The sequence below is a fragment of the Hypomesus transpacificus genome, chromosome 16, assembly GCF_021917145.1.
Source record: "Hypomesus transpacificus isolate Combined female chromosome 16, fHypTra1, whole genome shotgun sequence".
NCBI lineage: Eukaryota > Metazoa > Chordata > Actinopteri > Osmeriformes > Osmeridae > Hypomesus > Hypomesus transpacificus.
The window spans coordinates 4717304-4729680 of NC_061075.1; positions in this window are offsets into that span (position 1 = coordinate 4717304).

The window sequence follows — 12377 nt, forward strand, 5'->3', positions numbered from 1 at the left end:
GTACATACTGATGACTTGATGACTCAATACAATAACCGGAAATAACAAAATTCTGAATAGTTCTGGTACAAGTTAGGTAATTAATTAATGAAGTGGTAACTGAACAAAAATAAGTAATTACAATAAAAGACATCGCATTTCAATTAATTCTCCACTGACTGTATCTTCAGCGTTGACTGGCACTTGCATAGCTCAATAATATTTATTTTGATGTTGCCACATTCATTACATCAGGCCTGTGACTAAATTGAGCTACATTAATGGCAAGCTTATTTTGTGGTTTATGAATTCAAATAACATTTGATGTCAGTCGTTTTGCCCACTACCTCTCTCATACACTTGTCCCTCCCACATAGCTTCTCAGGATTACTTCTGCTCAGTGGAACTGGAAAACGTGCAAGCCTATTTGTCAGTGTTTATCATTGTTTTCCCATCCATGACCCCCAGCGGCACAGATGAGAGGGGACAAAGACTGTTTTAACTTCTGAGCATGCTCTGTACGGGCGCATATGATGCTTACAGGAAAGACACACGGCTATTTAGAAATATGGGCCAGAGCCCACTCTGTCATCTTCACACGAAGGCATTGCCCGCTTTGGGGATTGTCTATGAGAGACTTAATGCAACCTAATCCCTTGTTTACCCCACAGTGAATTTACAGATAGGATTGGTTTAAAGAGGTCCTTCTATGTGCTCCACAAAGGGGGAGGGGAGGCTAAGGGCAGACCACTGTCAAAACGATTGCCATTGCAGACTACATTTTGCCACAATCAACATGTCTATCTGCATCTCCAATTTTTATTCAGTATGTTCTAATCAGATACATCAATATCATACTTGTTATTTGGTAACAGAGAGACAGGATCTAGAGACCAGACCTGGAATGAATTTGTCTAGTAGCTCTGTGCCAAGTGTATTAAGGATCTTTTAGCGTCCTTAGGTGACATCAAAGCTTGTCAGACATCATGTTTGAGAGGACAAAGAAGGCAATTATGTCAGTCAAGAGATTTGTATCCCGAGGACTGGCATGTTTAGGACTGGATGAGGAAGATGGATAAAGTGCAGGAGGAGTCCACCGAGGCCCCGCTCACATGTGACCCAGGCCAAGAGAAGTGGTTTTCCCCGTGGGGAGTACACGGTTATATGACTGGGGCACCAGTCTGTGCCCACAGTGGGTGTTAGCCATGACCTGTTGGCTTAGTAATATTGAGTCACATCCGCAACCACTGGCACCAGACAACAGAGCCATCATCAATGGATTTCACCCCTCGTGGCAGCCATCTACGGAACAGACCCACTTGTATCCTCCAACATGGAAAACGTGAGGTGAAAAGTTCAGCCTGCAAGCGTGACATTTATGGTCCTCCCTCCATGTTTGCGCTAACATCTTCTGAAGGCAACATGGGTGCTGTAAAACAAATCCCAGTCTTGCTCATCCGAGAGCGAATGCCTCTCCAAGTCACAGGAAGAGAACATGTTTTTAAGACCAGCCTAGTAGGGTGGTTCAGACTGCAAGGATGTTCTGTAATACACATCCATCGACCGTAACTTAGCTTGTCACGGTTTCCCTGGCACTATATGAGAGATCAGGACAAATGCATGTATTTGATTCCAATGGTGATCGTGACAGACTGTTATTTACGGGGCTGCTGGTCTCATTGTGGGAACACTTGATCCTCTCACTGTAAGATTGCATTTTACGCACAATCGGTGTGGGCTAAGGATAGGCATTACACCTACTAATCTGTCTGGATGTAGTTAAATATTATGATGATAACAGCAATGGAACTGGTTGCATGGACCATGAAAGGTTAAATATTGCAATGCAGTCCAAGCTTGATAACAGCTTGATAATCAATTGTCAAGCTTCTCACACTTCAAAACTAAAATCATAGTTTTTATTTTGATTGAGTATAACAAACGTATTATATTAAATTAACCTTTTTTAGGACATTGTAGAACAAAACTGAAAAATAATTAATAACTAACTGAGATGTTTATTTTTTGATTACACAATCACAATGTACTGATGTGTTATTATTATTACCCATAACACATTTGAAATAAATTATTGTGTACATTTTAATGTTTTCTGTGTTGCTTTACTATGTATTTATATAACACTGGTAACATTGTATGAGCTCAAGTGTTCATAATTTGTAGATAATATTAACAAATTCTGTGCAATCAGTTATACATTATCTGTTCATTACTTGTGCAGTATTATATAATTCAGCATCATTGTAGGAATTCAACCTTCTACCAAGCTTGAGCCTTACACTTGCACATGGTAGACATACTATAGCAGTACTGTGTACTGTGTATGCGCTAGGTGCATTATGTGTATTATGTCCTGTATGTACTGAACTAGTTGTCCTATGACTTCTATGGATGATTTGTGTATAATTGTTTGTTGGAGGAATATTTTGTACTTTAATGGTTTGTATTTTAAACGTATGCAGTGGTTCTATGTTATTTACTGAACATTTACAATGACTGCACATGAGTATATTTATTGACCACTATTCCAATATTATTATTCCAATAATAATATTGGCCTTGATTTCCATTCAGAATTTAATATTGTACAGCTTGCTTGGCCTATCTCCTACTTGGATATCTGAACAGAGTCAAATTATACTCATAGAATTCTTAAAATGCTAACATATTGAACTCTATATTTGTGATTTAGTGGGCAGAAATAATAATTAACTAAAAACAATAAACAGAAAATGTATGTAAATCCCTAAATGTACACATACTTTTAATCTATTATAAAACATTCAATACAAAAGGACATTAAATGATACTTTCTTTTTGATATTGTGGAAATTGGTACACAGATGACGATTCCATTGCAAAGCACAGCTGACCTCAGTTTTATAACCTAGTTCCAAACCATTAGGTTGCTGCTTTAGACAAAGTTCACCATTAATTATTTAAAGTACTTTAAAACCCTGTATCCAGCCAAAAAAGCATTTTCTCAATGCTGGCTGTAGCTATCAGAGATATTATCAGTTCATGCTCTTTTAATACAAGGAAATCTGAAGGCTACTCCATTTAATGGTGAGGTATTCCTAAATTATTAATTTGAGGTTAATATGCACCAAAGTGTGGATTGTTATTAAGCTAAAAAAACAGGAGGTGAAAATGTAATAGTACAGGATCATGCACTGAAAGTATTTTGATAATGTTTTATGCATGTAATGGGGTTTGAAAATAAAGAATCATACAGTATATACCTAGTTGGGAAAATACAGTCCATAAAACAAAGTATAGGCAAAATTATAATCTCATGAAAAATGGGGGGGAAAAAATGCCATAAATAAAAAGCATCGCCTAAAACCAAAAAAGACAAGGATGGACAATAGATATATTAATTTGTCAAATATTGGCTTTCAATGCTGTTTACATACATTATTATTAATACTGTGTTTTATTTACTTATTTAGCTAAATTTCCAATATTTTCATTTTTGGTCAGAGGACATTAAGGCAATTTAAGCAAAACTATTGGCATTAATAACAACAGCTGTAACATTTGTTGCTGTCCTTACCTTGTAAATTCAGGCTGAAATGTAATTCCTATAAAGTATAAGTAACGGCTTTTATGTACATAGAGGATTTAAAATGTATAATATAATACCAGAAAAACTTAGATTCAAAGTTTACGCAAAGAAGATATGTATATATGTAGTAGGTTTGTAATAATAGTTTCATGTAAACAATTTCAAATATTGGCCCAAGGAATAGATATAACTGCATTGTTTGGTCGACAATAATTTTGTGTTTCAATCCCCACTCTGACCAGGAATACAATACATGCGTAAATAAATTATTTATAAAATGATGACTGGTCTATGAATTACTTGGAAATGTACATTGACATAAGAGCATGGGTCCTTCTGAAGTCATGGTCTTATTGGCTGTTCTCCTGCATATGCGTAACACAAGTCTTGCAAACTCCATTCGTTGTCACATGGCATCAAATCACTATAAACAGCCCAGATACAAATGGAAGGCTTAAATCCTGGTATTTTGATCTACTCAACACACTGAGTCAACCTTTCATGTGGCCATTCATTAAGACAGTTTGACGAGATGAAAAAAGAACTCACATGGCAGCACGAGGATTTCTCAAGTCCAAAATCCAGATTATTGATACAAACACTGTAAATCTATTTGAAGTCACAGAATATACACCCTCCCCCCCCCCTGTTTGTATCTTGAATCCTAGCTTTCAAATGAAGATAATACAATTACAAGGCATGCCAAAAATAAGACTGAGACTAAGAGATCATGCCAACAATGGTGAGTTTGTGAATTTGTGAAACTCATCACAACAATTCCTGTATCTGCAAAACTTATGAAAGCAGGGCAAGGGGAGGTCACTGCAGAGTGACGATCTGAACAACAACGGCATGGCATCAGTGAGGTGATCACCTTTAGGCGATGCTTTTTATTTATGGCATTTTTTCCCCCCCATTTTTTATGAGATTATAATTTTGCCTATACTTTGTTTTATGGACTGTATTTTCCCAACTAGGTATATACTGTATGATTCTTTATTTTCAAACCCCATTCATGCATAAAACATTATCAAAATACTTTCAGTGCATGATCCTGTACTATTACATTTTCACCTCCTGTTTTTTTAGCTTAATAACAATCCACACTTTGGTGCATATTAACCTCAAATTAATAATTTAGGAATACCTCACCATTAAATGGAGTAGCCTTCAGATTTCCTTGTATTAAAAGAGCATGAACTGATAATATCTCTGATAGCTACAGCCAGCATTGAGAAAATGCTTTTTTGGCTGGATACAGGTCTGTTTACACGATGTGAAGGCAACACTCAGCCCTTTGTATTCACGTTTTACATTTCTTGAAACAATAATTGGTGTGACACAGAGTTGGGAAGGGGGCTGGGGGGGGGGGGGGTGCTGAGGGGGTAAATGGGGTGACTGCTTCCCTGCCTGTCACACTTTAAATGGGTGTCACCAGCCCTGTGCATTTTTACCCTGACAACAACTGAAAAGGGAGAGAGGGAGAGAAGAAAAAAGAGGGAGGAGAGACAAAACCATAGGGATGGTCGTCAAGGCTAAGAGTGCTAGACGAGTAGACAAGAACAGGAACGTATCTGTTTGTTTGTGTGTGGGTGTATCTCAGTGTATGGGGGGAGGGGAGGGGGGAGGGGAAGGGGGGGGGGGGGGTAAGGTCCCTGTCCTCCAAGTCCCTTTATCCCTGAAGCAAGATCTGGAGTTCAGAGGCAACAAGCCTGTCGCTCGCTAGGCACGCAATCTCTCCCAGGAGCGGAGCAGGGCCGTTTCCAACGTATCCCTCCGTCCGCCGCGTAATTGGATTTAATGAGCAATTTAACAACACAGCACTGACCGATCAAATCAAACTGCTACTGTCCACGACGCTTAATGTCGGGTCACTGCTTTGCAATGCTAACACGTCCCAGGACCTTCTCAAGCCCTCATGCCCCCTCATCACACATTCTCTAACCCCCACTACCTCCCTCCTCTCCCACTGTCTCATTCTCTTACCATCCTGCAGTCCACCCATGCTTAGCTGTGATACCCAACGCCCAACAACCCCAGGGGGCAGACTAGCTCTCAGTACTCTGGTCTGGGATCAGCTGTAGATGAATACTGACTTATACCGTGTAAAGGATGGGAGAACAAGAAGCAGACTTGAGGTCAGTGTAGCCAGGAACCTCTTCGAAGCTTTGTCCGTTTTTTTCTTTCGGAGAAACTCCCACTCTCTCTTTCAGAACGACGTTGCCACCATGTTGTACAGCTGTAACAGACATCAAATTCACTAGAGCAAACATATTTGTTCTGTCAGAATCAGATGTATCCTAGGAAACCAAAAGGTCACCTAATAATCATACATTTACTTGATTTCTATGTGTCTTTGTTATTATTTTTTATCTTTGAATGGGTGATTCCAGAAAAAAGATTATTTCCTCAAAGGGATGATAAAGATGATTGCATTGGTGTTAGCAAGGCTGGATGACCTCATGTGAGACTGAGGCAGGGACAGAGAAGGGGAGACCACAGAAAAGAGAGGCTTGATTAAGGCAGATTTGCCAACGCAGGTCGGAATAGCCGCTTCTCAACTTATAATGCCAAGCAGCTTAATTACTGGGTCAATGGAACACACTTGAAGGCACAAAGCAGGGAGGAGCCAGGTTCATGAAAAGCTTCAATGTGTTACTATCAGCCTTTGTTTGGGATGCTGTTGCACATCTCCAAAAGTTATCTATTGCAGTCTTATGTTCACTCAAGTGAGGGTATGTCTACGTACAGTACACATTGTGATCACCTGCCTTAGAATTAGTTGTCAACTAAGTTAACTATCCAACCAATTTCTTATGAAAAGTGTGAGACTCCCATCTTGTTTGTTTTCAAGTCTTTTTTTTTCGTACTCCCATTCTTTTATGTGACATGCATTTATTTTTGAAACTCAAGATTTGCATGTTGTTGCATGTAGCAAGAATGCTTGAAAGCTTAAGAGACGATTGTCATACACAATGATGGTATTTTTAAAGGACTATTATTGCACACATTCATGCTATGCGACAAAGCAACTCAACTATAAAGGTTGAGGAGTTTTTATTTGTATTTAACCTTTACTTAACCACAGTATGTATCAAATGTATTCTCTGAAGTTCTGTACAGGATTTTAACTCTTTGAGGAGATGCTTTCCCCAGGTTCATGAAAAAGTACATACATATTAAATAAGTATCTTGAGATCAGTTATAAAATCTATCAGGGTAATTGCCACAGGTGTCAATTTTAACAGAGCCATTTTACTATAAAGTTTGGTTAAAAAAAAGAAAAGGATATTAGTTAGTTAGATAGATATTAGTTTGCTTTTGAACTGCTGTAGAATATACACTACACCAGCAGAAAATTAGATGTTAGTACTGTCCACCATACAGCTGTACAGATTGATATACAAATGCATAGTAGTTAGTTAATACAATTAAGTAAACCCTTTACTCATCAACCAATGCAGAAAATACCTATTTCGATTGACTTTTCATCAGTTATTATTGTTAGATTTGAAGTAACATTTGATATTTCGTTTGACACCTAAATGGTCTGACTTGCCCTGCAATTTGTAATTTGTGTGTGACCTGATGTGGGGCAGTACAGTATGGCAAGTTGTGCATTTAGTGAGTAATAAAGTCCTTTTGGAAGAGGTTCTAACAAAAGTCTATTCATCAATATTTATATAAATCTTAACAGATATTCAAATGCAGACACATTTCCATATATCTTAAAAGTCACTTGCAAAAGTCACCTTTTGTCCAGATGTGATGCTTTAAGATTTATATTCTGAATATAGTGTATATATGTCCTATTTTCAGTGGGAAATGAAAATGTTGTATGTAGTACAAGATCTCTTTGCATACAATGAATTAATGTATGCATGAAGATAACATATTATCAAACCCTACAGGGAACATTTATTTACTTGTATTACTGTATTTTTCTTCTCCACTCTTCTCGTCTGCCGCAGCCACACTAACCATAAGTTATAAAATTCAGATGTTACTAAATCTTTCATTTCCTCTGATGCACCACATACTCCCCAGTATCCCACAGCCTTGAAATTCAACCAAAAATTGCATTTTATCATTTGAATCTTTATCAATACTGACAGCTTCCATTCCATTCTTTGGAACAACACATTCAAACCCATGTGCATGTGTTTTTCCCCCAGCCCGTCTTGTTGTCTCTAAAGGAAGCAAACCACAAACAGCCTTCAATACTTTACCCTCTCTCTGTCATCAAACTATCTTTCTATCTGTGTTACTCGTTCTCTTTCTCCCTTGACACTCTCACCCCCTCTCCCTCCCCCTTCTCGATTCCCTCTTGGTTCACTGGCAGGGCAGTGGGTCATGGCATGCACTTGATTTTCACACAATTTCTCCACTGAACGGCACATCAAGTTAATCAGGGTTAACAATCGCAGTGCCTCACTGAGCAGGGCTCCCATCGGCTTAGTACAACCTTGCACTGGTGATACAGATGGGGTAGTAATCCCTGTGCCCGAGTGTGCGTGTGTGTGGCAGTGGGGGGGGGCAGTGGGGAGGCAGGCAGGGGGGGCAAAGCAGGCCACAATGAGGCCCAGGCATAGCAGAGTGTGGGGAGGGGGCCTAAACAAGAGATCCCTGAGAGAACTAAGAAGGAGGGGGGGGGGGGGGGGGTCAGGATTTGGCTGCACACTGTGGAGGATGATGAGGATAATGTGACATAACCCTTTGCAGTTCCGCGCCTTTGTTGTTTAGTGGGGGCAGAGATCTACCGTCAACAGCTCCTGGCAAAGCTGGTGACGCCACCTGCTGGGTACGCACAGCCTGGTGTGTTGGGGAGTCTGAGGAGGGAGAGGAAAGGGGGGGAGCTGGGGTAAGGCAGGGTGACACGGTGTAAAACTAGAATAAGATGGAGTAGATAATGCATTGAAGTGGTTGTTTGACGGGAAATGTCCATTACGTGAGAAGACTGAACCGTGAGCCATTTGACAAGACGCGCCCATCGGAACAGCATCGTCCAGCTAAAGGAACACAGCCCTGGTTGACTGAGGCTGTGGACTTTACCATTTATTAGGTAAAAAAAAACTTGAAAAAACACACGCAACAGTGTCATTGAATGCAGTTGACAGCAAAACAGGATGGAGAGGTTTTCTAAATGTCAAGCGTCCATGGAAGCAATTTACAAACATGAAGGTTGACAATGCCCCTACATTTGGAGGGTGCCTAAAACTGAGTCAAACAAACACGTTGCATGTTGGTCAGGTCACCATTTGGCACAATTGTATAAGATGTATATATATATATATGAGTTGTGCTGTTTTATCCTAGTGCTCCCAGGAACCTCTTTAACAGGAGGGGTCAAATGGCTGAGCGGTTAGGGAGTCAGGCTATTAATCAGAAGGTTTTTGGTTCGATTACCGGCCGTGCCATGTGACGTTGTGACCTTGGGCAAGGCACTTCACCCTACTTGCCTCGGGGAGAATATCCCTGTACTTACTGTAAGTCGCTCTGGTTAAGGGCATCTGCTAAATGACTAAATTTAACAGTTTCTCCACCCGTGAATTTTCAACCAATGCACAACCCACACTCAAACACTACTTTCTTTCGCAGATTTTCTGCATCCCATCTTGCTCTTATGTAGAGGACATCTCACACCTACGAGGACTGACATGTATTATTCAAAGATAACTCAAGTGTTTCACATAAAGGGACGTCAACATTTGCAGGCACCCTAACCTTTTTTTGAACTGAGGTGGTAGAGATTTTTTTGCCAGCAGTTGAATCACTCACCCGACACATCGCAAACGGAATATTCTATTTTTATTGAGGTGCAAAAGTTCAAAGACGTTAGCACATGGCTGTGGTGTCGTTATATGTCATTAATTCATTCACTAAAGGACAACGTTTTTTCTGTAAATTAATCCCAAGTCTTTGTGTTGTGTTTCTCCCTAAACAAAGACCGAAATAACCGAAGTAACGGTGCCGAGGCGATGAATTCAGTGATGTCTGGTAATAGTGGAGGTTCTATTGCTGGAACATGGCTCCCTCCAGTGCCTCCTACGTGAATACAACACGCGAGGCTGCACTGTCACACAAGCACCCACGTTACAAAACATCCTCCAAATTCCTCGCTTAACCCCCCCCCCCCGTACATCCCATGCGGTCAACCAGCGGTCAGGCAAGGGGGATGAGCATGCAAAAAATGTACTCCCTCCGCCCATCTCACACTATTTTCAACATATTTGGGTCCCCTTCAGTAAACCCCAACCCAACCTGCCACATTGCCCTCCCCTTCGGCGAAAAGCTCAAGAGTTCATTGAAAGTTCACGAGTCCATCATCGGCGTAGTGCGCCACAATCGCCTGCTGTTTACGTCTCGAAATCCTTTTTCGTTTTTTCGTTTTTGTAAATGGTCGCTGATTTGTTGTGGAAGTAGGGCAGGACAGAAGCGACCCGACGATTCTTACCTCAGATGTGACACGTGACTCGTTCTAAACTTCTGACCCTAATCGGCGGGTCACTGTTCGGTCAGACTGTTGCTGCGGGCGGGGTGTTGGTCCAGTAAAACATAACAGAAATATTCCCATGTCATTGGCCCTGCTTCACATTTCACTCCCCCTTTCCCCCCCGGCGTGAGACGGGTTCACCGAGAGGCCAGCGCATTGGCCACACCCCTTCGCCAACACGTCATCAGGCAGACGATGGGGTCTTCAGGAATGGCGAATGCTTTGACTCGGCCAGCCTGCCAACTCATTGGGTTTTAGGATAAACTATTTGGTTCCAACAGCGCAATGCCACAGCGTCCCCTGCTGTTTGGTTATCAGACTCAGCTAACAACAAGTGGCACCACATTCAGTATAACTTTCCCAATTTACCATCAATTACTGAAACTTTTGGATGTCTGTATGTCAAGGTGAAATGAAAGCGCACTCATTTTCAAAATCAGCAATTGAAGCCACAATATGATTATTAATTGGCAATAAAATATAATATGCTGTAAATAACTATTTCAGTTCCATCAGAATCTATAAAAAAAATCTTACATTTAATAGATTTTTGTAGATATATCTATTTTGTATCTACTTGATACTGAAATATACAGTATTTGTAGTGCCTTGCAAAAGGATTCAAACCCCTGATCAATTCTCTTATATTACTGAACTGTTAGTCGTACAGAGAAATGTCATCCCGTTTAGCATTTTGTTTTAAAACAGCATCATCCTAAAGTAATATTGATAACGTGATTCAACCCCCATACATTAATATTGGTATAACCAAATTTTTCTGCGAAAAACAACCTCAAGGTTTAGGGTCAATTCAACAGTCCAATAGCGTATTGTCTTAAACATTTTCTATACCAGTATGTTTTTACTGATTTGCTGTTGCTTTGGACAGTCAGTTTTTTTGGGCCATTCTTTTTGGCAGATTTATGGACATTTGCAATTAAGTAAAATGAGAGAATTGGTCAGGGTGTTTATGCAACACACTAGTTTACAAAATAATTACAATATTGTTAGAGGGAAATAAAGCTTTAAAAGCTGAAATGATTATTTAAACTTTCATTTGAAAGATACATTCCCACAGCTGTATTATCATGTTATTTTAGATTGAATTTTCAAAACTATTGAATTTATGGTGGTTATGGCATCTATGTTTTCAAAGCATATTGGGTTATTCCATAATCATTTTTCAGTACATTTAAGCATTCTAACATCTTTTATCTTAGAACATTGTTTAATGGTTTATCCTGGTAGTAGAATCTAGTTGAATAAAACAAAGGAGAACGAATTACACACAATAAACTATTATTTTGAACCATCTATGTGCCAAAGGAAAAAGCATAAAAATGCTTCTAAATGTCTCAATATTTTGAGCGCAATTTGTAAAGCTATTACGAAAACATACTGATCATTTAAATAACACTTTGAGAATAACACAACATAAATCAGACAAAATACTAAAATATATCGTTTTATATTAATAATAACATACTGTACGTTTTTACAGTACGTTATTATTTTTCTGATAAATTGATCTTTATAGCTTCAGGGTAGATACGCATGTTTCTATTTTATCAGTCACAGTTTGAGGAGGACTGATATCTGAATGGTGAATGAAATGACAATCTTTCCCTTGACATGTATTCATAAATCAAGATTATGCTCTCAGATAGAGTTGTCTTGGCTGCGTTGACTTGCTTTTTCATATAACAAATTATATTTTAGAACTCCATATTAAGTTAACTTTTCAAGGACCTCATTTTCCAAGAAGGAAGTAGGCCCTCATTGCTCATCAATAAATTGTTGTTGACAATGATCTGTGTGCTTTATTTTATTTATGCTTTGTGTGTCAAGCTGAACAAGCTAATAATGAACAGTCTCGAATTAAGATAAATCCTCTTATATAGTGGTTCTGCTTTAAAGAACTTTTCACTAAAATTAAGACAGGAAAAAACACTGAAAGAAGAATTGAAAACTTAGGTTTAAGTTTATTTGACTTGGAAGTATTTCACCGCTGATTTCAAGAGATTTATCACCTTTCTAATGCCTAGATAATATTTCTTAATAAAAAAAATATTTATGATTGTGTTAAGAGACTCTGTTGAGATTCAAGATATGTATTGTCCTGTGTACAGTTAACAAAGTTACTCTGTACAATGAATTATTAAATCAACAGACATATTTTGGCAAAATGACTTACAATTACCTACATCAGGTGAAGGCACTTGCCATGTGCTTCATTTCTGCTTGACTCTTTGGTAGCACTGATATATTTATCTATTTTTACAAAAAAAAGACACCACATAGCTGCAGAAACATCTA